Source organism: Saimiri boliviensis, chromosome 2, assembly GCF_048565385.1.
Source record: "Saimiri boliviensis isolate mSaiBol1 chromosome 2, mSaiBol1.pri, whole genome shotgun sequence".
Taxonomy (NCBI): Eukaryota; Metazoa; Chordata; class Mammalia; order Primates; family Cebidae; genus Saimiri; species Saimiri boliviensis.
Genome location: NC_133450.1, coordinates 240635965 through 240663013, shown reverse-complemented (window position 1 = coordinate 240663013; position 27049 = coordinate 240635965). Strand labels below are relative to the sequence as shown.

At 42.0% G+C, this 27049-nt stretch overlaps 1 protein-coding gene across 24 annotated transcripts in view; it reads left to right on the top strand.

Annotated features, from left to right (window-relative positions):
• Positions 1-2357: 2357 nt before the first annotated feature.
• Positions 2358-27049, top strand: part of AOPEP (aminopeptidase O (putative)) — a 375128-nt gene continuing 350436 nt past the window's right edge. For 15 of the 24 annotated variants that reach the window (XR_012516704.1, XR_012516705.1, XM_039474659.2 and 12 more), the window contains exon 1: positions 2358-2440. The gene's annotated coding sequence lies outside the window, so the exon portion shown is untranslated. Of the gene's footprint in view, positions 2441-5299; positions 5418-11668; positions 12806-27049 lie in introns of all 24 variants that reach the window. The other 9 variants (XM_074395612.1, XM_074395606.1, XM_074395613.1 and 6 more) reach the window with 7 other exon arrangements.

Below are 27049 nucleotides of genomic sequence, written 5' to 3'. Positions count from 1 at the left end.
TGAGCAGATTCCATAAATACTAACTGGACTGTGGGATGGCGAGGGACAAGTCTGGGATGATCCTGGATTTCAGGCTTGGGGAACTGGGTGGATATTGATGCAATTAACTCAGACGAAAATACACGAGTAGGTCAGGTTTGGGGATGGGGATAGAGGATGAGTTCAGGTTTTAAAATGCTAGCTTGATGTTTAAGTGGAATCTGGATATTTGAATAAGAATTTTATTTTTTTGAGACAAAGTCTTGCCCTGTTGCCCAGCCTGGAATTCTGTGGTGCAACCTCGGCTCACTGCAACCTCCGCCTCCCGGTTGCAAATGCTTCTCCTGCCTCAGCCTCCCGAGTACCTGGGATTACAGATGCCTGCCACCATGCCCAGCTAATTTTTGTATTTTTAGTAGAGACGGAGTTTTACCATGTTGGCCAGGCTGGTCTCTAACTCCTGACCTCAGGTGATATGCCTGCCTTGGCCTCCCAAAGTGCTAGGATTACAGGCATGAGCCATTGCACCTGGCCTGAATAAGACTTTTTTTTAAAAGTTTGAATGGAAAGATAGACTTGGGAGTTGTCGGCTTACAAACTTACAGGTGGTAGTCACCTGACAAGAGACAAAGTCACCACCCTGGGAAAATACACACCAAGAAGGCAAAGTTGGTGCAGGCCTGCAGACCTCATACGGACAGCAGATGTGTTTTGTTTGGTCCAAAACAAACGTTTAATAAAACGTGAATTAGCAACATTTAAACTTGGGAGATTTTATGTAAGTATCTGCATATAGATTTGTCTTTTAAGGAGAGGATCTGACATACTGGGTCAGCATTCCTGGTTGGCAAAAATCCACAGAGCTGTGCAGGGACCACGAGCTCCAGAGCACCACAGTCTGTACCACTGGGCTCACTCCTCTGTGTTAACTGCCCGGCTCATGTGGGCTTTGGAGTTTGCAGCCTCTGATGTAGCATAAGAAAGCCAAGGGAATAAAAAGCTCAGGAAAAGGGAAAGTGGAAGCCAAGGACAGAAACTGAGGGGGGCGGGGGGAGGGGAGAGAGAGAGAGAGAGAGAGAGAGAGACAGACAGAGAGGTGAGAGGAAACCCTAGAGGACCGACTTGGCCACAAAGCAGCAAAGGAACCGGGTGTGAAAGGAGGAGAAAAACGCCTTGTTTTAGCTGTATTATCCAGCTATTTGCTTAGGCCCCAAATTTAGGAATTGTTTTTGACATTTTTCTTTTCCTTATCTCCCTTATCTAAACTCATCTCCAAGTTGTGTCACATCTACTGAAATTTGTCCATTTCTATCGTTTGTTACCTGCTCATTGCAAAAGCAGCTCTTGTCTTTGCATCCTTTTAAACTGATTCTCAGAAGTTCCATGTGTACACAGCAGCCAGCAGGGTGATCTTATAAAACTAGATCCGGTTACTCACATGTTGAAAACTCTTCACGAGTTTCCCAGACACTTGGAGCAAACTCTGTATTCCTCACAGGGACCGAAAGTCTGTGCATGGTGGGGACTCTGCCTGCCTTGATCTCATCCTGCTTTTCCCCTGGTCTGCCTTCCCCACTGCTTGCTCACGTGTAGACCCTTCTCTCGCTTGTTCTTTCCTATGGCTTCTTCTCAGTTTACTGAGCCTCTTCAGAGGGCACTTTCTTGACATCTCCAATCAAAAGGTCACCCGTCTTCTTTAATTTCTCAGCAACTTACTATTTTCCTTCTACATTTAATGCTTCCTGTCTCAAGCAGAAAGTCATCTCCGTTAGGGTAGGCACCGTGTCCGTCTTGTTGCCGGTTGTTTCCCCGGCGCCTGTTAACGGTGCTTGCCCGGCACACAGGAGGGCCTTAAATCGTGGTGAAATTAATATAGGAACAAAAGTCACATGCAGCAGAGGTGCGAGTAGGCTAAGGAAAAAAATTGCACATCTGTATTTCCGTGACTTTTAAAATTTTGTTTTATTGGAAACAGGGTCTCGCCCTGTGGCCAGGCTGGTGTGCACGTTCCCGGCTCACCGCAGCCTCGCCCTCGTGGGCCTAAGCAATGCCCCGCCTCAGCCTCCCGAGCAGCCGGGGCCACAGGTGGCCGCCACCGCAGCCGCCTACGTTTTAAATTTGTTTGTGGAGACGGAGCCTCCGCATGTGGCCCAGACGGATGATTTTTCTTCCTTAAGTGTCCTAAAGATTTCGTGATTAGGAATAGCAGGGCACCCGGCCACCCCGCGAGCCCGAGCAGGCCCAGCGGCTCCCGCCCGCCCCGGCCGCGCCTGCGCAGAGCGCCCGCGGCCGGTCCCGCTCCCTCGTCCCAAGGGGGCGGGCTTAGCGGAAGGCGGGCCCGGAAGGGCCGGGCGGACCGCCGCGCCGGGCGCGCGTGGATGACGTCACGCGGCGCGTGCCGGGCGGCCGTAGTCACCCCGAGTCTGCGGAAGTGGAGACCCGTGGGAGGCGGCCGAGACAGGTAACCTGCTCGCTCCGTGCCGGGTCCCTGCCTGCCGCACCTCCGGCGTCGGGATGGCGGCGGGGACGCCACCATTCCGTCCTGAGGGCGACGGGGAGCCCTCCCTCACCCTCGCCTTTGCTGGACCAGCGAGGACTCCCGTCCCCGCCTCAGTTCTCTCAGATTCCTGGGGCCGACGCACATTGTGGGGACGGGGCGGAGCGGTCACGTCCCAGCACCTCAGCCGCAGAGGGGTCACGGGCCCTGGCCGAGTCCTCCCCGGCCGCACAGGCCTTTCCCGGCCTCTGGGCGCCTCCTCCTCCGTCTCTGCCCCCCGGGCCCTCGGTCCCCTGCCGGTCTCTGCCTCTAGCCGCACAGGGCTCGTTTCCAGTCTTAAATAGGCAAAACGGTTTCCGATTCGATTCATTTCCACTTGCAGCGAAACCCATCCACCTCTGCTTCCCCGGAGGAGCCTTACTGAGAGCAGCACGTTTTGAGTTTTGGTGTCCCTGTAGAACATTCATGCTCTGCTAGTCTGGAGTTCTGCTCACTAACGCATGCATGGGCGGGTAGGGGGTGGCACAGTAATGTGATTACCTACTGCGGTAATAAAAGATCCACTCGGGATCCAGTCCACTGTTGAGATGCATGGAACAGTTAATAGCGTTGCATAAAATGCCCCTTGTACCTGGATTTCTTGTTGGTTTTCCAGCAATGATGACAGTTACTCTTGCAAAGGTAGCCCTCAAACTAAGTCACATAACCCGCTAGGGATGTTTAGATCGCAAAAAACCAACCAACCAAACAAAAAACCAATAAGATTCATATGGTTGATAAAGAAATAATATGGGTTATTACAAAACCTGACAGAATAGATGCTGGGTATATGGGATGAGAAGCAGAATTCTGAAATCCTTGATCTCATTCATGGTTGGTTTCGTATTTTTTAAATACTTTCAGTCTGTTCCATTTTGAATAGTGTGTATTGTGCTTCGTATAATTCTGGTAAGCCTACCAGTGACTTGCTAATTGCGAAGATTAGATTCTTCCAATATTTGAGGGACAAACTACAATAAGGTTAGAGTATAATAGTTGCTTATTGTTGGCCCATCTGCTTTATACCAGGGACTATGTTCAACACTTTGCGTATGTTTTCTCTTCACTTCATACAACCACCTTTTGAGTTAAGAATTATTACTCCCAACTTACCGAGTGGGAAATTGAGGTTCAGTTATGTGAAATTGACTTGCTAAAAATTCACAGTTAACTAAATGGCGAAACCAAGATTTAAATTTAGGTCTGCCAATGAGACTTTAAAGCCTGCGCTTTCCTTGTTTTTTAAAGAACTCTGCTAATGATCAAATTTAGACTTTTTACAATAGTTACACATAATTTTATGAGTTTGTTCATCTACGCAAATGATTTGACACTTTTTAATATCTTTAATACTGTATTGTTCCCATATTCCTGGAGTTAAAACACCTGGAAAGCTTACTTTGTGATCCTTCCTGCTCATACACACACACCATCCTTTAAGAATGAGATAAATGGCAAACAAGATTGTGCAGTGAAACCCTACTGTTTGGAGTCCTCAGGGAATGGGTAATTTTATAGTTGAGAGCTTCTTTAGAAATGAAAAGTATATTGACTCTGAGATGGAAATTTAAAAAATGTACTATACAATTTCTTGCCATCTTAAACACTCAGAATCCTGAGTAGATTTTTGACCTCCCCTTATGTAGTCCTGAACATAATAGATTGTCCTGTGTTGTAACATGGTGATCTTCTCAGAGCTCGGCCCCCAAACTGCTTTACATTTTAAGTCTGACAGCTGAGCGTGGTGGCTCAAGCCTGTAATCTCAGCGCTTTGGGAGGCCCAGGTGGGCGGATCACTTGAGGTCAGGAGTTTGAGACCAGCCTGGCCAACATGGTGAAACCTCGTCTCTACTAAAAATACAAAATTAGCTGGGTGTGGCGGCACATCCCTATAATCTGAGCTACTTAGGAGGCTCAGACAGGAGAATCGCTTGAACCTGGGAGGCGGCGGTTGCAGTGAGCCAGGATCACACCATTGCACTCCAGACTGGGCAACAAGAGCAAAATTCTGTCTCAAAAAAAACAAAACAAAACAAGAACACAAAAAGTGTTCCTCGAGTGTTATTTGATATATGATAATTACAAGTTTACTAGACAATTAAATTACCCTAATGGGAATCCTTTGTCCTAAGCCATTCTGAGAAAATGTTAATTAAATCGCTTTCATTGTGTTTGTAATAAACTAGGCACTTTGCTTGGATATTTCATTTTATTATATGTATCAAAATCATGGACCTTTTAATTTCTGTTTTGAATGTGGGGGCCATTTTAGTGGTTTAAATTATGGTCTACTAATACATAGAAACATTCTTTACTTTTTAATACCAATTGATTTACACATTCATTTATTGTGCCCTACAAAGGTACATGCTGTTGCACTAATGTTATCATAGTTCTATATGGATAAGTATCTCTTTTAAAAAAACCCACCATTAGGCATTGACCACACATAAACATATGTTCTCAGTACAGTTCTCTTTCCCTCTCCTCCTTTCTTCAAAAAGTTCTAAAAATTCACTATATCAACAAAGGGAAATAATGCTTCTGCTGAAGTTTTCAAGGAATGTACCCATTTTCAGGTGTGTGTTTTATTTTATTTTTCTGAGACGAGGTTTTCCTTTGTTACCCAGGCTGGAGTGCAGTGTCGTGATCTTGGCTCACTGCAGCTTCAACCTCCTGGGCTCAAGTGATTCTCCCATCCTAGCCTCCCAAGTAGCTGAGGCCACAGGCATGCACCCCCATGCCCACCTAATTTTTAACTTTTTTTTTTTTTTTTTTTTGTAGAGACAGGATCTCACTGTGTTATCCAGGCTGGTCTTGAACTCCTGGGCTCAAGCAGTCCTTCTGCCTTGGCCTCCCAAAATGCTGGGTTTGCAGGCTTGAACCACTGCATCCAGCCTAGGTATGTATTTTAAACCAAGGCCAGCTAAGAGCCAACATTGACTCTTTTGGTGTCCATAGTTAACTACTTGAGAATAAACAGTATGTTGTTAATTTAATTTTTAATTTTTATTTTTTTGAGATGGGGGTCTCACTCTGTCATCCAGGTTGGAGTGCAGTGGCATGATCACGGCTGACTGCAACCTCCACCTCCCAGGCTCCGGAACCTCCCACTTCAGCTCCCTGGGTAGCTGGGACCACAGGCGCGCACCACCACACCTGGCTAATTTTTTGTAGTTTTGGTAGAGACAGGGTTTTACTTTGTTGCCCAGACTGATTGCGAATGCCTGAGCTTAAGCATTCTGCCTGCCTCGGCCTCCCAAAGTGCTGGGATTACAGGCATGAGCTACCCTGCCCGGCCTGGCTTGAGTTCATTTATCCTAAGGTTTTGCCAATACCAGATTTTCAGTTTAAATTGTTTTGCCTGCCACAATCTCCTTCTACCTTCTCCTTTACTACTTTCTTTAAAACTAAAAATTACATCTGAGCTTAGTAAACAGTGGAGGAGCAACTGAACCCAGACTGTCAAAATGGAAACCACGGTGCCTCTTACTTGATTGGGGTGACAACATTTAAGTGGAAATCAGACTGCCCTTTCACAACCTAGTTCTTTTTCTTTTTCTTTTCTTTTTTTGAGTCAGAGTTTTATTCTTGTTGCCCAGGCTGGAGTGCAATAGTTCTATCTTGGCTCACCGCAACCTCCGCCTCCCGGGTTCAAGCGATTCTCCTGCCTCAGGCTCCTGAGTAGCTGGGATTACAGGCATGCACCACCATACCCAACTAATTTTGTATTTTTTTAGTAGAAATGGAGTTTCTCCATGTTAGGCTGGTCTTGAACTCCCAACCTCAGGTGATCCGCCCGCCTTGGCCTCCCGAAGTACTAGGATTATAGGCGTGAGCCATTGCGCCCTGCCACAGCCTAGTTCTTATTCTTCTCTGAGAGCCTTGTCTTTGAAAAGCAGATCCTGAAGCTTTGTGTGATCTCATATTGCATGTAAATGGTTCTGGTGTTTGACTTTGAATATTGTACCATTCTCACTCTACTGTTCTACGGGTAGGAGGAGCTTTTTGCTCATATTGTTGTTGACTGTTAGAATGGTTTATAGTGCACTCATTTTGCTGTTAACTTTTCACTCAGTGTTTTTTGTTTCCTGAATAAATTATTTTGGAATAGCATTTTTATATAAATAACCAATTTCATTTTGCTTTTTTTTTGGCTTTTTCATTTGCTTACATTTTATTTATTTGGCATTTTCTTTTCTTTCTTTTTTGAGACAGAGTTTTGCTCTTGTTGCCCAGGCTGGAGTGCAGTGGCGCAATCATAGCTCTCTGCAACCTCTGCCTCCTGGGTTCAAGCAATTCTCCTGCCTCAGCCTCCTGTGTAGCTGGGACTACAGGCATGCGTCACCAGGCTTGGCTAATTTTGTATTTTTACTAGAGACGGGGTTTCTCCATGTTGGTGAGGCTGGTATCAAACTCCTGACCTCAGGTGATCCGTCCACCTTGGCCTCCCAAAGTACTGGGATTACTGGCATCAGCCATCATGCCTGGCCGAGGACAGTTCTTTTAAGGAATTTGGCTGTGAGGAGAGAAAGAAGAATTAGAGGGAGATGTGGATTTAAGGGAGGGTTTGTTCATTTGTGGGTTTTTCCCATAAGAAGAGACTGGAACATGCATGTTTCTGGGGTGGAAAGGTCTTGGAAACAGGAAGATGCTGAGGTCGAGGATTCAGGGGCTGGAGGCTGATGAAGCAAGGTCCCAGAGGCCACCAAAAGATGATCTCCAGAGCACAGGCCACCTTCAGGCTATGCAGGGTGCGAGGGACACTTCTACTCTCTTGGGAGGGATGGGGAGAAGGGGAGGCACAGACGTGAGTGAGGTGTGGGATGGGGAAGAAATATGTGGAAGTTCTTGTCTGATGGAGCAAAAACTTTTTAGTGCAGCAGCTGAATTTGCTGATACTGTGTTGACTTGTGGGGATACGGATTGAGTAAATTGGTAGAAGTTTAGAATAGTCACTGAGGGAAGAGGACAGGGCTTGAGGGGGAGACTACTGAGAAACATGAGGGGTTGCCTGTCCAGGAATGTTGGTGTCCCACCAACGTTGGAATCTACGAATATGTAGAGTCAGATAGTCTTGTGAGTGTGCTATTTATTCATTCAGCTTTTGTTGAGCTTAGTAGTTTAGAAGTAGAAGAGGTAGATGATTCCAATTATTAAAGGTTTGGTTTTTTAAAAGTTGTGTTAGAAGGATGAAAGAGCAAGAGACATGAGGCTAAACTGTTCTAAGAGTATTTGAAGAAATGAACCATGTTATTCTAAAGAAGGGCATAGAGGCCAGGCACTGTGGTTCACTCATCCTAGCACCTTGGGAGGCCAAGCCAGGAGGATCACTTGAGCCTAGGAGTTCAAGACCAGCTTGTGCAACCTGGTGAAATCCTGTCTCTCCAAAAAATACAAAAATTAGCCAGGTGTCATGGTATATGCCTGTAGTCTCAGCTACTTGGAGAAGGCTGAGATTGGAGGATTGCTTGACCCTGGCAGGTCGAGGCTACAGTGAGTTGAGATGGCACCACTGCACTCCAGCCAGGGAGACACAGCAATGAGGAGACACTGTCTCAAAATTTTTTTTTTTTTTTTAAAAAGAAAAGACCAGCCGGGTGCGGTGGCTCAAGCCTGTAATCCCAGCACTTTGGGAGGCCGAGGCGGGTGGATCACGAGGTCGAGAGATCGAGACCATCCTGGTCAACATGGTGAAACCCCGTCTCTACTAAAAATACAAAAAATTAGCTGGGCATGGTGGCGCGTGCCTGTAATCCCAGCTACTCAGGAGGCTGAGGCAGGAGAATTGCCTGAACCCAGGAGGCGGAGGTTGTGGTGAGCCGAGATTGCGCCATTGCACTCCAGCCTGGGTAACGAGCGAAAACTCCGTCTCAAAAAAAAAAAAAAAAAGAAAAGACCATAGAGCAGGGAGTCTCCACTTCTGAAACGTGTAATTCTCTGCTGTGGGGGCTGTCCTGTGCATTGTAGGATGTTGGCAGTATCTCTGGCCTCTGCCTATTAGATGCCTGTAACAGCCCTCTCCAGTATGATAATCAAAAGTGTCCCAAATGTCGCCAGATATCTTCTGAGGGGCAAACTCATCCCCATTTGAGAACTACTGCCATAGAGTGAGAGGAAGCAGATGGATTGGAGAAAATGTTAAAGCTAAGGGGCTAGAGTCTCAATGAAAGAAGAAAGAAGAACAGGCAAGTTAAGCCAGAGGAAGAGTAGGAAGACGGGGAGCCTGTGCTGAGATGTTAGACTACTGAGGTTATGTCAGAGGTGGAGCTCTTCCACATCATGAAAAATGTCAAGAATGGACCATTGGTCTTCTTTCTATTATAAATTTCGTAAACAGATTAATATCAAAGATCATTATGCATTTCTTTGAGAGTGAAGAAAAACAACATCTAGGCCTGTTTCATAACAGTAGTGTTTACTTCCACTACTAGGCTTAGTGACCATTGTTCAGTCTGACATCCATTAATTATGTTGAGTAATTCTTTTGAAAATTGATGTTTTTTCTTTCTTGACTCATAATGCATTTAACTTACATGCTATTTGAGAATAAACCTCTATTTTACATTGAGATTTATACCAAATGACAAAATATAGGCTGTTTCTATCTTTGGACAGAATGAGAAAGAAAAACTATCTTAAAAAACAGCAGGAAGGAGTTATGCCTAAGAGGCATAACTCAGACATATTCAGAAACTAGTTTTCAGTCTTAGTTTTTGATGCAGGTTTTCTCAGGATTGTCTAGTAATCATCATAGTGGTTATGAAGAACAAGGACATAGTTGGGTCGGTGGTTGTAATTCCCACTGGTTAATATTTGAAATGTACTATTTTATGTCTACTGAGAAATTTATATACTAGGTAAAGCGTGTCTTGTAATGTTAAAGAAAAAACCCATTAATTTGCTAAGTGCAGTGAAGGCGAAGGTTGTTGGTGCTGATCATTTTGAGGTCATTTTGAGAGTGGGGAAATGGAGATAACGTTACTCATCTGTGGTTAGGGAGCAAGCTGGAAAAGCAGTTTTGGGACAGCTTCAGAGTTTCTGAAAGGACACCAGGACTAAAGCTTTCTGGTTGTGTGTTTCCTCACTTCCCCGATTAAGTGCTTCTCAGCTGGCTGTTTTCTAGCATGATCCAAACTTTTACTTCTCTCTTGTAGTGTTTTATCAAGAGACTTATCCAGCTGTTTTTTTTTTTTTTTTTTTTTTTTTTTTTTGAGACAGAGTCTCAGTCCCATACCAGGCGCCAGGCTGGAGTGCAGTGGCACGACCTCAGCTCACTGCAACCTTCACCTCCAGGGTTTAAGCAATTCTCCTGCCGCAGCCTCCCGAGTAGCTGGGACTACAGGCGCGCGCCACCATGCCCAGCTAATTTTTTTGTATATTTAGTAGAGACAGGGTTTTACATGTTGGCCAGGATGGTCTCGATCTCTTCACCTCATGATCCACCCACCTCGGCCTCCTAAAGTAATGGGCCAGCTTGTTTTTTTATAGTACTTTTTTTGTGAATAGTTCTTCAATATTGTCTTGATTTGATTTTGTGATCTTTTTTCTAGGGCTCCAAAAGCCCTGGTTTCTGTGCCATGTGATGTACTTTTAGAGCAGTTCTTTTGCATTTGGGCATCTGGTTATAAAGTCTCTCGTTGGCAGAAGACATGTCAACATATCCTTAAATCTTAAAACTCTTAGAAGGTTCCCCCCCCTGCCTTTTTTCCCTAGTCTGTTCACTTTTTCTTTTTCTTTTTTTTTTTTGAGACGGAGTTATCCCGGCTGGAGTGCAATGGCACGATCTTGGCTCACTGAACCCTCTGCCTCCCTGGTTCTAGCAATTCTCCTGCCTCAGCCTCCCAAGCAGCTGGGATTATAGGCACCTGCCACCTTGCCTGGCTAATTTTTAAAAATATTTTTAGTGGAGATGGGGTTTTACCACATTGGCCAGGCTGGTTTCGAACTCCTGACGTCAAGTGATCCACCTGCCTAGCCCTCCCAAAGTGAGCCACTGCACCCAGCCTGTTCTCTTTTGCTTTTTATTGTTCCATATTTGTTTAAAACATATACATATGTACAATGTTAATTGGGAACTAATTACAGTGGACTCATTAAAAAGATGTAAGCATCTTCTAGAATATGCCTTTTAATATTCTCCCTTGTAGATGGAGATTGCAGTGAGCCGAGATTGTACCACTGCACTCCAGCCTGCTGCCTGGCAACAGAGCGAGACCGCGTCTCAAAAAACAAACAAACAAAAAAATTCTCCCTTGTTTGATAATCCATGCTTTCAGTGAAGTTTTTTCACCTTATCTTCATGAGCTTAACCTGCATTATTCATCAAGAAAGAACGAGTGCTAACTCCCATGTCTTTTACAAAGCATCAAAAACAAAACTTTTTTATTCACAGTTATAAGCTGATACAGATTTTGTTATTATATCATTAGTCTTGTCACTGAAAAATAGAAAGTAAGTATGTGGCATTAAAAGCCTTGGAGTTTTAATTTGATTCTCATACAGATTTTTCATGAATCTGATCTATTTGATAGTTTTATAAGAAGTGGCTTCTATCCAGGAATTTCCTATGATAGGCAGTACATTCTCTATTGGTTTTTAATAATGATATTTTATTACCTTATTCACATACTTATATATGAGAATTTCTAAGAAAAAGATACTACCTCAATAAAGAGTGATGACCAAGATTTCGTACAAACCTGGTATGTTTTGGTGTTTAGGATCTGGCTTATCAAACGAGAAATGGGTTGTTCTTTCCAGACCACGAAAACGGACATTTATACTAAATACAGACGATAAATTCAAAAGCATGGCAGAAGACTATGTCTTGTCAAAGAACTTACACTTTAAAAAGCAGCAGCATTACATTAGCAGTTGCTGTCTAGTGGCAGATAGCACAGAACTGTCTGTGCGTTTGCTGTCTGCAGTGGTCTCTGTGTTGTCTGCAATCTTGACCAAATCAAGATCCTTCAGTGGTCACGTTTGAGCAAATGGATGCCCAAGGACTTTGACTATTGTTTGTAACAAATCTTTTTGGTTTGGAACGTAGCATAACACCTTTTCTGATAAGAGAGTATTTCAGGTTCTGGAAATACCGTGGTTACTGTATATGCTGTGTTTAGTCATTTTCTTTTTTATTTTCTGAGACAGTGTCTCACTCTGTTGCCCAGGCTGGAGTAACAGTGGCGTGATCACAACTCAGTGCAGGCTCAATATCCCAGGTTCGGGCGAACCTGCTGCCTCAGCCTCCTGGGAAGCTGGGACTACAGGTGCGTACCACCATGCCCAGCTGATTTTTTTGTATTTTCTGTAGAGATATCATTTCCTAGTGTTGCCCAGGCTGATCTTGAACTCCTAGGCTCCAGCATTCCACCTGCCTTGATCTTCAAAGTGCGAATATTTACAGGTGTGAGCCACTGCATCTGGCCTAGTCATTTTCTTACAATGGTTTTAGAAAGTCGTATTTTTTATACTACACGGCAAATTATAATGTTATGTAGTATTTGCAACATTTAACCAGCTCATGGCAAACACTTTAAACATGTCCTTGGGTTCCTTCTGTGATGGTATAGTTCTGTGTTTTCCAGTTTTACACTTTTTTCTTCAGCATATATATCTTAGCCTTTATAAGAAATGAAATCTCAAAGCAAAATAAACTGTTGAACCTTACCTTTAAAGCTTCGTAATTCATTTCAACATGGCCTCCAAATTAAGTATCAGTTGCCTATTTAAATTTAAAAGATGATTGAGCGCCTGAAGATCTAAAGATACTAAAGCTATACCAAATGCATTTTCTTACTTTAATCCCAAGTGCTTTTCAATTTCCAGGAATTTGTTGAACTCTCTTATCTTGGGAAGGATGAACTGAATACATGTTCAGTTTACTGTGTAGAATCTGGTGCTGGAAGTATATTTTAAACCTTTATGAGGTGGATTTGAAAGCCATTTAGAGAGAATGGGGCGCCCATTTGCAGTATGTGAATTCTGGATCTACCTCTGATTTGAGAAATCTGTGTTCTATATTTATTCCCACAAAGAACTAGAATGAAAATACTGAGATCTGAATGCCTCTTGTTTGTTTATTTTTGTTGACTGATTTATTTACTGGCCTTGGCAATCCTTTGAGTTTATACTTGACCTTATTTCGCCCCTAGATACAGTGCTCCCTGCTGAGTTCATCTGCACAGCTGAAGCCCTGTGACGTGATCACCAAATAAATCCTGGGGTGGAGGAGCTTGTCTTGCTTTCTGGCTGAAGGAAGTGTAGTTGCCTAAGACAGGAACAGAGGTACCTCTTGCCCTTCCTACAGTTTTCCTGTTGTAGGAAGTATAGTTTCCTACAGAACAGGACAGAAAGACAGTCAGCACAGTGTAGGAAGTGGGGGTTGTAAGGTCAGACAGAGGCCAGGAATTGGGGCAGTGATAAAGAAGGGTGCTTCTACTTGGATTGCCGACAAAGGGCCTGCTTATCACCCATATACAAGTTTTCAATAATGAGAATTTCCTCAACATACTGAGCAGCAAGAGTCCTACACAGGAAGCCCTGCAGTAAATGGTTAGAGTATTGGCCACATGCAGCTATTTTTAGCGTCACTGAACTTTACACTGGATTTTAAATAGTGTTGGTTAGGAGGAGACCAGAGTTAGATTAAACCAGTTCTCAAAGTTTGGTCTCTGGACCAGCCGTATTAATATCAGAACTCGTTAGAAATGCAAATTCTTAGAGCCTGGTAGTATGTGTGTTTACAAGATCTTTAGGCAATTCTAAGTGTGCACTCACATTTGAGAACCACTCAACCTAATTGTAGTGGCAAGGTCAAAATACTGAGAAAGAATGAGTGAAAACTTTGTTATGTGTTAGAACATCTTTTAATGTTTATATAAGGCTGGCATTCCTCCTATAGAGAAAGCTGTTTCACACTGAAGGACAGAAAAGACTGTTTCACTTATAGATACCAGTAACATGCAGCATTGTTCTTACAGGTAGAGAATACCCCCATTCGTGGCTACAATGCACCCTGGAATCTAAATTCTGACAGATTATAATACAAGAGAACTTTTTACCTTGCTTGCTTTTTAATTTTAAATATTTATTCCTTGATTGTATTAATATTTATATATGCATTGACTAGTGAAATCTTGTTTTCATGGCTTTGTGATGGCAAGAGTTGGTTTAAGTAGCTCATGGTTCAGAAACACTAGATGCATAAAAATTACCTTGATATCCTGTGTAAAATGTAGATTATTGGCTGCTATCCTTGCATGTCCAGGAATCTGCATTTTTAACGGGCACCACTCACACCAACCCACTTCCCACTCCCAGTGTTGTTTATTGGGCTTGTGGTTCTCTGACTATACTTTGAGAAACACTGTGCTAAATTTTGAAAGAGTGATTTTAAAGTAACAGCTTTATTGAGATGTAATTCACATACCATAAAGTTCACTCTTTAAAAGGATATGATTTATTGGTTTTTAGTGTATTTACAAAATTATACAACCATCACCACTGTATAATTTTAGGATATTTCCATCATTCTTAAAGGAATCTCTGTACTGACTGGCAGTGACTCCTCTTTCTCCCTTTACCCCATTCCCTGGCAACTACTTTCTCTCCCTGTGGATTTGCCTATTGTGGACATTTCAGGAGTGACATTAGTCATTCCTTAATGTAAATCATGTAAATGTAATCATACAGTATGTGGCCTTTCATATCTTGCACATCTCACAGTGTTCTCAAGGCTCATCCATGTTGTGGCATGTGTCAGTACAACAGTACTTCATTTCTTTTTTTTGGCTGAATAAAATTCCACTGTGTGGATGGACTACATTTTGTTGATCCATTCTTCAGTTGATGGTCATTTGGTGGTTTTGCTGTGCATATGTTTTTTAAAACAATATTAACTATCTCTTGGGTTTTTCAAATAGTCACTGGGTAATTCGGTAGGGTGTCTTAGAGGGGATTCCTATAGGATGTGGAGACTGGATTTAGAGTCCCTTCTGATCATGGATTTGAGGAATCTGTAGCTGTAATTTCTTTGGGCTAATGAAATGTATTCTTCTAAGAGTTAGAGCAGCTATTTTTCTCCATAGCAGAACATTTGATATTGAAAAAGGAAATCTTACATGACTTCTTTAAGGACTAAATTTCAAAAATAGTTTCTGTTTAAAATAGTATTTTTCAGTGTTTCTGGAGGAGTAACTCTTACTGAAAAAGCTGATATTTTTGTCTGTATTTTCTTTTCCATCTCTTCATTTTTACCCTACTGAACCCTGTAACCCAACTCCATTAATCTGGATCCTGTTTCCAGTATATAAATGTTTATGGACAGTAATAAATTATATTAGTTCTAATGGAGTTTAAGTTGTTTTGTGAATTTTTATCCCAGCATAACAAAAATCACTAGGTGGTCTGATACAATCTTCATCTTTAAATATTAAACCAATTTGTTTTATTTTTGAAGACTACATTAATTGAATGATGTATCCATACAGGTGTTTAATAGTACTTATCTTGGGCCCATAGTGTGCAAAGCATTTCATGGAATTAAGGTCCTTCCTTTCGTGTCTGCTTTCCTCACACCTTATTTCAACTGTGGTACTCAAAACCTGGGCCCACCATTCTGCAGTGGGGACAGTGACTGAACTTGCAGGTGACTAGGATTATGAAGGTTGTAGAAACTGTGTCATGTAAGAATTTGGTGAAAGAACAGAGGTTTTTCAGTTGTTGAAGAGAATACTGAGGCAGTGACAACCCTCCCAGTCACTCAGAGCTTGTCTGGAGAAATCTTATTCTTTTGGGTAGTGGGAGAAATTGGAGTGAAAGAAGATGTCAACAAGGCTGGTAATTTGTTATAAGTAGGCCTAAAACATGGAGTTTTTTTCCTAATGTTTTCTTCCTTCCTTCCTTCCTTCCTTTCTTCCTTCCTTTCTTTCTTTCTTTCTTTCTTTTCTTTCTTCTTTCTTCTTTCTTTCTTTTTTTCTTTTTTTTTCCCACAGAGCCTTGCTCTGCTGCCCAGGCTGGAGTGCAGGCTCAAACTCCTGGGCTCAAGTGATCCTCTGCCTCCGTCTCCTGAGTAGCTGGGAGTACAAGCACATGCTGCCATGCCCTGTTAATTAAAAAATTTTTCTTTTGTAGAGTTGGGTTCTTGCTATATTGACCAGGCTGGTTTTAAATTCCTGGTCTCAAGCAATTCTCCGGCCTTGGCCTCCCAAAGTGCTGGAATTACAGGTGTGAGCCACTGCACCCAGCCCGATTTTTCATTCTTATATACCTTTCCACCATCTTACACTTTCTAGAATATCTCATCCAGTGTCTGATGGTAAGAATGGTTTCTGGATTCTATTTTGCCTGTTCAGGATATATGGAATGTTACGTTATTACATCAAACAGTGTATAAATGTGTAAAGTACTATGTGATATTATAGAATTTTATATAGCTAAATTTTATTAGATCAGGATTAAAATATACCTTCCATTTGGTATACTGTGTACAGTTTTGTCACTCCTTAAAATACAAGACCTGCAATATAGTATAACTTGCCTTGCCAATAAGTGACAAGATGTGGTGTGTTTAAGAGTGAGGGGGAAGTCTCTGGTTGTGCTGGATATCCGTATTCAGTTGGGGCTATAGGGAGTTCCTGGCCTGTTTCGCTGTTGCCTGTCTGGTTTAGCTTATGGGTTTAAGATGGAATATACTGCTCTGTGCTTTAAATGACCATTTTTGATCTAGGCTTGGACTAGGCTTCAGGCAGTAGAGTGTAGTGCTGAGATTTCAGGGTCTGGAGCCAATCCAGGTGAATTTAAATGTCACCCCTGGCATCTCATACCTTTGTGAACTCAGCAAAATATCTTAGCTTCTCTGGGCCTCAATTTACTCATCTGTAAGATGGAGATAATAGTACCTACCTCATTGCGTAGTAAGGATTTAATGCAGTAATGTACTTAACGTACTTATCCTGCCTCATAGCAAGCACCCAATAGATGTTTGATGCAGCTCCTGCTTGTTGTTAATACAAGTGTCTAAAAGTCAGGGGCCTTCTCGAAGGTTTCTGAACAGAGGAGTTCTGAATTCACTGGATTCCCAAAGGAGAAAGACTCTGGTTCACCTGGTTTCTGTAAGACATTCGAGATTCCTGTTGCCTGCTCAGGACAACACCTGGGGAAGTGTTTGGTGATTGGGATTCTCCTGGCCTTTTACTCTCTGAATATGTCACTGTCTTGTTCCTGAGCCTCTGGCAGGAAGTGTGTGTGTAGTGGGAGTTCTCTGATGGTTTTCAGAGGAGCAAGGCTAAGTTTGTAAATATTCCATAGGAACACTAGAACGTCAGGGCACTGTGAACAGTTTTGTATCATGTGTGCTATAGGAGAAAAGCTGTATATTTGTCTCAAGGGAGATACAGAAAAGGACAAGAGAAAAATATTTTAAATTAATGAGGACAAAGTGAACTGTAACTAAATCCCCATGAATATTATAAAACTACATTCAGTTTTGTATGATTGAAGTATCTATTCAGAAAGTATCTATAAAGCATGAATTCATACTGATCAGTCTAAGAGAGAGAATGCCAGGAAACTTCCTGGGCCACTCATGACTGAAACTGTGTCTCAAATCCAGGTCAGATTCTTCCTGGTCTCCTCCCGAAGGCAGCTTGTAGGGCTCATGTTGGCTTCCTCTCCTCTTAGAGCTGCCTCTACCCACCCATCTCCTGGAATTCTGTATTTCCCCAGGTTGGCTACAGCGTGGCCACACTTCGCTTAGTTTCCAACTTTCCTTGTTGTCCTGGTGGTTGTCTTCAGACCCTTTGGGGTTAAGGATTTTCCTACTAATCCTTATGGAAAAATAGAAAAGGATAGTTTAAAGATTTGGTTAAAAATTAGGGTAGTTTGAAGATTTGGAGTGTTTACAATTGTAGTTTCCAGTTCAGTGCTAAATAGTAACCACTAAGATGTAACTGGAAGCCAAGTTGGGCGTCTATCCGTGTTACACTAGGCATGAAGCTCACGAGACCCATTCTATTGGATGGACTGTTCCTCTACCCCCTGAAACCTCTCCTTTCTACCACTAGTGGAGACTGAGGAAGTCAGGAAAGAACCACAAGAGCCCTCTCCATCTTGTGGCAGGGGAGTTTACATTGCCCAGGACGTCTAGATAGGTTGATGCCCTATTTTAAAAGGTACCTCAGATTTGTTTTAATCGGGTATGACAAGGTGACAGACACAGAAACAAGCTGCCTTTGAAAGAAGAGTTTCTTATTATAGTTCCCAAAAGGAGGGGGTGCATCATGCCACACAGGGCCGTATGAGGAAGCACTGGGTTCAGTCGGGAGGCAGAAAGCATTGGGGGAAGCTGGGCAGGAGCCTTTATTGGGTTTCCATGGGAAAGGCAAGGCAAGCAGCCTAAGCAGGTGAAGGATTAGCTAGTTTGAATAATTTTGGAGGGTTCTCGGGGTGGTCCCTGGTTGTGCAGTGCCTGGCTATGAGTGATGTAGGCAGTGGCAATATTGCTTGGGCTGTGAGAGTTAGATAAGGAAGTGGCTGCGGGTGACTGGACTGTGGATTGGTTGGTTTGCCTGTGAAAGGCTTGCGCACAGGCAAGTTCTTTGCCATCTCTTGGAATTAGCTAGCCCTGGGAGGAGCAATTTCTCCAGGATTAGCAAGGCATCGAGGTGTCAAAACATCACAAAATACAGAAAATAAAAAACATGATTAATGCACACCCCTTCCAGCAGAACTGCGCTTATCACAGAAGTGATTCTTTTGGGAACGTTTTCTTATTGAGTGATAGGAAGAATGGTAAAGTGGCTCCCTGCACCCCTGGAGTTTACAGTGTAGCTTAGTAAATAAGGCCTGCACTCATGAAAGTGACTAGCAATGCAAGGCACAAGATCACATGCCAGAAACCTCAGTACAGTATAATGGGAGTTCAGAGAAAGGAGAGATGAGAATGTCCTAGAAGCAGTAGAGGGCAGTGGTTCAGAAGGCTGCTGGGTTTGTATCTGGCTTTAGCAATTATGAGCAGTGTAACCTTAAGCAAGCTGGATCATCCCTGTGTTTTAGTTTCCTTATTTGTAAAGTGAGTTTAATAATAGTAATACCCATGTCAGAGTTACTGTGAAGACTAAATGGAAGTGCCTAGCATAAAGCCTGGCACTTAGTAAGAACTCAGTAAGCATCAGCTGTTACAGCTGTTACAGCTGTTACAGCGCTGTTATGGAAAGTTTCACAAGAGGATAGAATTGATTGTTATCTCAAAGGGCGGGGAGCGGGGAGCAGTGGATGTGGGGTGGTGGCTGGAAATGAACCTGGCAAATTCTGGTAATGGGAGGTTGGTCTGATAGGATAAGGTTGAAAAAATAGATTCATGAGAGTTCTAAATACTAAGGAGTTTGCATTTTTTTTCTTCAAACCATGGAATTCATTCAGGGCCTTCCTTCCCCCCCACCTTTTTTTTTTTTAAAAAAAAGCAAGGACATGACATCAAATTAGTGCTTCAGGAATCTTAGTGGTATGGTTTTATAGAGAGGAGAGACTTGGGACAGATTACATAAGTCAGTGTGAGAGATGGGAAAGTTCTTCTTCAAACTTTATATCTTAGACTACATTATAAGGCGTTACAATCTCACTCTATGATCATTATCTGCTATTAGCATAAACGTATACCCATTTGTAAATATTCTGTAAATCAGCTACGTCTTAAATCAGCTACCTTGACTCGCTCTGGCATGTCTGAACAGGACTGGGCAAGCTGCAACCCTGGTGCACGCCACTCCTTGTTTGGAAACCCTCCTGACCTTCTCCTGACCAGCTTCCTCTTTTTCCTTGTCTTCTTTCCCCTTCTGTTCAGGACGTTCTCAGGTTTTTAGCCAATCGGGTCAAGCATAGAATGTGAGGTCCTGGTTTGGCATGGAAACGGGACACGGCAGTAGGGTGATTGTGTCAGATTATGAAAGTTCTGAATGTCCCTGTCTGCCTTGTTCAGGTGTGCTCTCGTGGCAAGGCTGCCGGCGGATTGCACCCCTCCTGCAGGAAGTAAACCAGCCGTCCTGAGTGATCCGCCGTCTCAGTGTGGATTTTTCCCAACCTTATAAACTTGATTCCCACAGTCAGAATAGATTAAGTGAGCTGTAATTAAAAACAACTCCAAAATCTTTGTGGCCTAAAAAAAAAGAAAGAAGGTGTGTTTCTTGGTCATGCTCTCCCTTCACAGCTGAACCAGGGACTGCTCATCATGGTCATGCCAAGATCCAGGCTGCTAGAGCAGCCAACATGTCACATTTTGTTTACCTTAAGAGAGGGAGAAAAGCACTCTAGAGGGCTGTGCACCAGCGATTAAATGCTAGACCTGGAAGAGACACGCATGCTTCCATTTACAGCTCAGCACAGAGCAGTCACATGTCAGTGTCCAATTACACGGGTTCAGGAAACCTTCTATGTTTGTGGGCAGGGGCTGGGTAGAAATAACTGGAAGTATTCAAAAATAGCACTGATGACCACAGAGGGAGACTTCTTTGGAAGGTGGTTGTGTAATAGTTCAAGTGGGTGGTATTAGCTGCTGGGTCACAATTGTTACAGTCAATACAGAGAAGGGTTGGATAAAAGAATTTAAAGCAGTAGAATTTAAAAGTTGATCATTGATTGGGTCAAGTTACAAAGAAGAGAGGAGTCAATGTGAAGCAAAACTTTTGGCGTGTGTTGCGGGGATGGTAGCAGACCAGTGGGGTGCCCTCAAGGCCTCTAAGGCTGTGCTCCTTGATGAGTAGCCTACCAATCAGTGCCTATCCACAGACTGTAGTTGGTTTGTACAGAAATAGAGGGTACTAATTTAGAAATTTTTATATTAATTATTTAATTTCTTTTTTCTAGACGGAGTCTCACTCTGTTGTCAGCTGACGTGCAGTGGCGCAATCTCGGCTCACTGCAACCTCTGCCTCCCGGGTTCAAGTGATTCCCCTGTCTCAGCCTCTCGACTAGCTGGGACTGTAGGCATGCACCACCATGCCCGGCTAATGTTTTGTATTTTAGTAGAGACGAGGTTTCACCATGTTGGCTGTGACAGACTGGATCTCCTGACCTCGTGATCCACCAGCCTCAGCCTCCCAAAGTACTAGAAATACAGGCATGAGCCACCACACCCAGCCACTTTTCTTTATTTGTGTGCTATACTTTGCCCTGATTATGTTTATGTTGAATCGAATACACATTTGGGGCTTGTATTTTTGTGTTTTATTCTGTCTCTCTCTTTTTTTTTCTTTATTATACTTTAAGTTCTGAGGTCTTTCTCTTTTTAGTGATCTATTTTTAATATATTTTATGAAAGTATAAGGGGAAAAATAACTTCACCTCAGATTGTTGGAGAAGCATTGCTTTGGAGATAGGAGGCAGGGATGTAGAGATCAGAGCTGGATAGGGAGTTGAGTCCTTTTTGTAGAATTGTTGAGTACCTGAGATGTGAGCAAGAGAAAGACTTCAGAAAGAGAAGAGGATCCACGGCTGAGCCTTGGGAGGCACCCAGTGTTCTGGATACAGACATGTAAGAAGAGATGCAGGCTGCTCCGTCTATGGAGTAGGCATTCTTTTATTCCTTCACTTTGAAGAAAAAAGAGATGCAGGCAATACAGTGTCCCGGAAATCATCAGAGGTGGTGGGAAGTTAGTAGTATAAGATGCCACAGATAGTCAAGGAAAATAAGGCCTACAGCCCAGCTAGACTTGGCAAGAAGTAAGTCATTGTGAACCTCTGAAAGGAAACTTGTAGAGAAGTGGTGTGGTCAGATGCCAGATTTCAACAGTTTAAGAAATATGCAGTCAGAATAAAAAGAGTATAACCTTCTGGTTAGAAAAGTTTGGTAGCTAAACAAAAGCAAAAACTAGACTGGTGGCTATTGAGCCCAGCAAGGAAAAGCACATTTTGTTGGTGTTCTTTCCAATAGGAAAACAGGAGCAATTCAGAAGTCTTCTATCACCTGGAAGATGGGAAAATCAATGAGGGAGGAAGGAGATGGCAGTGTTCCATGGCTGGTAATGGAGTGGAGGACAGAGGCCATGGGAGGAAACGCGGGGGTGAGGACAGGGGTTGGATTGAACCCAGATAGCTACCCACATAGCAGACAAAGTCATTAGGAGGGGAAACGTGGATGGGAATCCTCAAGTCTCAGTTGACTCAAATGGGAAAATGCAAGTTGGCATGCTTGGGAGCTAGTCTTGATGCTGTGGTAGGTGTGGTCAAAGTTAAGCGAGCAGGGACTTTGGAGTCCCAGTGAGAGCATTAATTTGACATTGTGACCATGGGGTCCAGCCTGGGCTATTCAACTTCTTCCTCTAGTCCCCACTTGGTAAAAATGAGTATTATTGAATCACAAGGCAATGGTAGGGAGGGAGAAATGGAGTGGGGTTACTTCATCCTGAATCATGATTAAGAATAAAATATGGTACAAAATGGATTTACAATAAAGTTATTTAGTTTAAATTGTATCTAATATTTGAAAACACTCAGCAAAGTTATGAAAAATACAAATACAGTGCTTTAAGTGCTCTAAACATTGTAAAATTTGAAAAATGCTTCAAAACTTCTACCTGTTGAAATAATCTATTGACTTCTCATTTTCATTGAGCTCTTTTTTTATTTTTAATTTTTCTGGATACATAGTAGGTATATTTATTTATGGGTTTCATGAGGTATTTTGATACAAGTAATACAATATCTAGTAATCACATCAGGAAAATGGGGTATCCATCACCTAAGCATTCATTATTTCCTTATGTTACAAACTTTCCAATTTTACTCTCTCAGTTATTCTAAAATGCAAAACAAATTATTGCTGACTGTATTCACCCTGTTGTGCTATCAAATACCAAATCTCATCATTGTCTCTAACTACATCTTTGTACCCATTGACCATCCCCAGTCTCCCTCCCAGCCTCTGATAACTACCAGTGTACTCTATCTGCATGAATTCAATTGTTTTAATTTTTAGTTCCCACAAATGAGTGAGAACGTGGAAGTTGGCCTTTCTGGTCTTTTTCCACTTAATGTCCTCCATTTCCATCCATATGGTTGCAAATGACAGGATCTCATTCTTTTTAATGGCTGAATAGTACTCTGTTGTGTATATGTATCACATTTTCTATATCTGTTAGTATGTTGATGGATCCTTAGGTTGATTCCAAATCTTGGCTATTGTGAATAGTGTTGCAGTAAATATGGGAATGCAGTATCTCTTTGATATGTTAATTTCCTTTCTTTTGGGTATGTACCTAGCAATGGGATTGATGGAACGTATGGTAGTTCTATTTGTGGTGTTTTGAGGAACGTCTATACTGTTCTTCATAGTGGTTGTACTAATTTACATTCCCACCAACAGTGTAAGCAAGGGTTCACCTTCACATCCTCGCCTGCGTTTGTTATCCCTTGCCTTTCATTGAACTCTTTTTTTTGAGTGTTAGAATGAGACAAGAGCTGGGCAGAGATGCAGTGTGTCTGTTGTTGTGCCCACCTCTCCCTTCTCTGACCTGATTACTTTCCCTTCGCCACCCTGAATCCAGCCCATGGGTTTACTGTAGCCTTTGCTATGATAATGGTGGACCTCTGATTTTCCATGTGACATTGTTAAAAGGTAGCATGTCATGGTTACTTGGATGGCTGTGAAATAGAGGTAAAGCAGGAACGGCTGCGAGAAACAGACCTCTCAGACACCGAACTAGGAAGGAAGGGGTGATTTATTTCGGCTGGGAGCAAGGCGGCATAGCTACCTAATAGCCAAGCTCGTCTAACAAAGGAAATCTCTGCCTTTATAAAGGCTTACAACTCTAGATATTACAGGTGAAAGGGTTTTGGGTTTACAGCTTTAGAAATTATATGTGAAAGGGTCTTGGTCCATGGAGTAGGCATGGGGTGGGGGTTTGATCCTGTTTAAGTAAAAACAATGCCATCCATAAAGATTCATCCATACCATGCCTGCGATAGGAGGTCGATTCAGGTGGCGCCGGTCTGCCAGCCTTCACTTCTATCGAAATGAAATATGGAAGTCAAGGGGAAGGTGGTCTTAGAGGCTTAGGTCTCCCTCTTCAGAGGCAGTGGATATCTTGGTTAAAAACACTCTGGAGGCCGGGCGTGGTGGCTCACACCTGTCATCCAAGCACTTTTGAGGCCAAGGCGGGCAGATGACCTGAGGTCGGGAGTTCAAGACCAGCCTGACCGACATGCTGAAACCCCATCTTTATTAAACAAAAACAAACAAAACACTCTGGAGTTCAACCGCTTGAGTTTACATCTTGGCGAGCTCAGGCACTGAGGCTTTCTGAGCATCATTTCATTGTCTCTAAAATGGGGTTAACTTTTTCGGTACCTCGATTGTCAGCCCCCATGGGCAGGTATAACCTCTTAAAAAATGGAGTAGAAAAGCGAAATCTCCATTTCTTTATAGCTGTAATGAGTTCTCCCAGGAATGCTTTTCTGACCACTCTGCTATAATTTAGTTTAAGTGGCACTCGTCAGAAAACTGAAACAGGCTGTACTTTGCAAGCAAGTAGCAATCAAAGGGATAAATTCTTTCACCTTTGAAAGTAGAGTGAAATCACTTCCAATCTTATCTTTGCAAACCAAATTCCTGCTGATAATGTGAGCATAAACACTGGGTGTGAAGATGGGATCAGCAAAGCTAGAGTCAACACAAACTGCCGTCAGGAAAGTGGAAGTCCATCACATCACATCGTGTTTCAGCACAATTCAGGGTAGTCATACACTGATGGAGTAAAATCAGTGTTCGCATTTTAGACCTCTCTCCCCACACTTGACTGGTTATAATATATAAATCAAGCCATAGCTGACAGTGATTTGCTTTTTTTGTTCAGGAGAAGGTCTTTGACTGAGACTCTGACTTGGCCTGACTGCATTGATCTTCATCACAAGCACTTTTTATAACTCCCACAACAGCATTAACTCCAGCGGTTTTTTTTTTTTTTTTAATATACATATCACAATAGAGTCTTTCATTACATGATCACAAATTATATGCAGTCACTCTTATATGCTTCATGAAAGCAGTAAATTTAAAGCAAAGAGAGACTGTTTAAAACTTGAGACCAGAGAGCACAGTTTATCTTATTTACAGTTTGGCTTAAAGATTGGTCTTTAAGTTAGTATCATACCACATGTGGTAATCCTACAAAGTGCTACATATTTTTATTTATAGTTAAGGGAATAAAGCAAAATCCCCTTTTCATTATGCTATCTTGCATTATTTACTCAGTGATAAATGACATTGCCTCACGGGTATGAGTTTTGTAGTGAAAGACCCTATTGTAGGATATATTTATGTGGGGACGGGGGTAGTTAGAGTTACAGTTCCAGAGGGAATTTAAACTCTGGATATACTGGTACTTGTACAGTTAAAACATATAGCTCAATGTTATTTTAACACTGTATTTTTACTTGAAGTAAAAGAAAAATAAATAGGCATGAACAAAGGGGAAAAGCTTAAGGTTGAAATGTAAGAAACCAATTAAGATGACTAAAGGCATATCCCAAACTCAAAGATTAAAATTTTACCAGAGATAATGGTGGTTGTTAGATTGGCCCGTTTCGGCTGTTTAAAAATGACGTCAGCTTTAAAAGTTTATTAACTGTTTAAGGGCACCAGAGAATAATTTCTAGCAAATCAGGGAGATGTGAAAGTGAGCTGAAAAAGTGGTGAGACGCTGGAAAGTTTCATACCTGCCCAAACAGTTGAGGAGAAAACTGGTTCCACGCTGTGTCAGTTTGTCCAAACCAATATTCTTGAGAATTTCTGCTGAAGGAAATTCCTACTGAAGGAGGGAGGCAGTAGATATTTTGGAGGGATGATTAGTGTTTTAGAATATGTTTGTTTTGAAATAGAATAATAAATTAAAAAATAGGAAATTCCAATTCTGAATAAAGTAAAAATTAGTTCAGCCTCTACTCATTCGAAATTTTGGAAAATTAACCAGTAATGGGTTGCTATTTTGCTAAGTACAAAAAGAAGGGCTTTCTAATACATTAATAATATAAGTAAGATTTCAAGACTAATACATTTGAAGCAAATATGTCCCCTGCCCATTCTTTCTGCACACAAAAGGTATCATGTCACTGTCTTCTGTGGCCTTCATTGTTTATAATGAGACGTCAGCCCATTCTGGCAAGAAGCCACCTGTCAACTCCATCATCGTCCCCCTGTGTGGAACGTGCCATTTGGTAGTGGCTGCTGAAGAATCTTTCCTGTTTTGGGTTTTCAGGAGTTTGGTGACGATGTGCTTAGGTGTGGTTTGCTTGTGTTTATCTCGCTTAGGTAAACTTTTGAAGCTTACCAAATCTGGAAAATTTTAACTATTTTTAAATAAATGGTTTCTTTTGAAATACTTTTAGATTTACATATGTAACCAAACAGTTACATATGTAGTATAGGGAGTTCATCTATACCTAACTCGTCATCTAACTTCTCCTGATGTTCGTAAAATCATGGTATATTTGTTAAACTAAAAATGTAGCGCTGGCATAATACTTTTATCTAGTTTTCCCATTAACGTCCTTTTTATTTGTTTTAGGATCCAATCTAGGATACCACATTGCATTTTATCATATCCCCTGGACACCTCCATTCTGTAATAATTTGTTGGATTTTACTTGTTTTTTATAGTCTTCACACTTTTGAAGAGTACTGGTTAGGTATATTTTAGAATTTCCCTCATTGTGGGTTTGTCTGATGTTTTCTCATGCTTAGACTGAAGTTTCAGGAATACTAGAGAGGTAAGGTGCCCTTCTCATTGCATCATGCTAGAGGATACCAATATGGCTTATCACTGGTGATATTAAACTTGATAACATGGTCAAGTTATATCTGCCAGATTTCTCTACTGTAAACATAGTATTTTTTCTTTTCCATTCTGTATTCCTCGGAAGTAAATAATTAAGTTTGGCCTGTATTCAAGGGGAAGGGAATTAAGTTCTATTTCTTTGAAGAGGTAATATCTACATCAATTTTTTGGAATTCTTCCATAAGGAAGATGTAGTTTTGCCCTTCATAATTATTTATTCAACCAATTTAAACAAATTTATTTATTCAATGTAAACAAATGATTACTTGTTCAATTATTTGTTTATATCAGAATAGACAGATACTCATTTTATTCTTTGGGTTCTAATCCAATACTATCATTATTTATCTTCTTACTCAAATTGTTCTAGCTTTGGCTTTTGGAAGCTCTTTCAGGTTGGTTCCTGTGTCTCTTTGAGATGTCCCAATTCTTCTGTTTGTCTGTTTGTTTTCTTCTTTACTTTAGGGCCCATATGATGCTTCAGATCCATCTTGTATTTATTTTCCCTGCCCAGCCTGAGAATCAGCCACATCTCCAAGGAGGCCTGTTTCCTTTTGTTGGAAATGATAATTAGAAACCAAGATCTGGGTGCTAGTTGTGCTCACTGCTTATCGTTTTTAAAAGTATTTTTTGTGACAACATTCTCTTTTGCCTGTCCTTTTTGGACTCCAATTATGTGTTCCAAAAGTACCTGGGGCTCTGT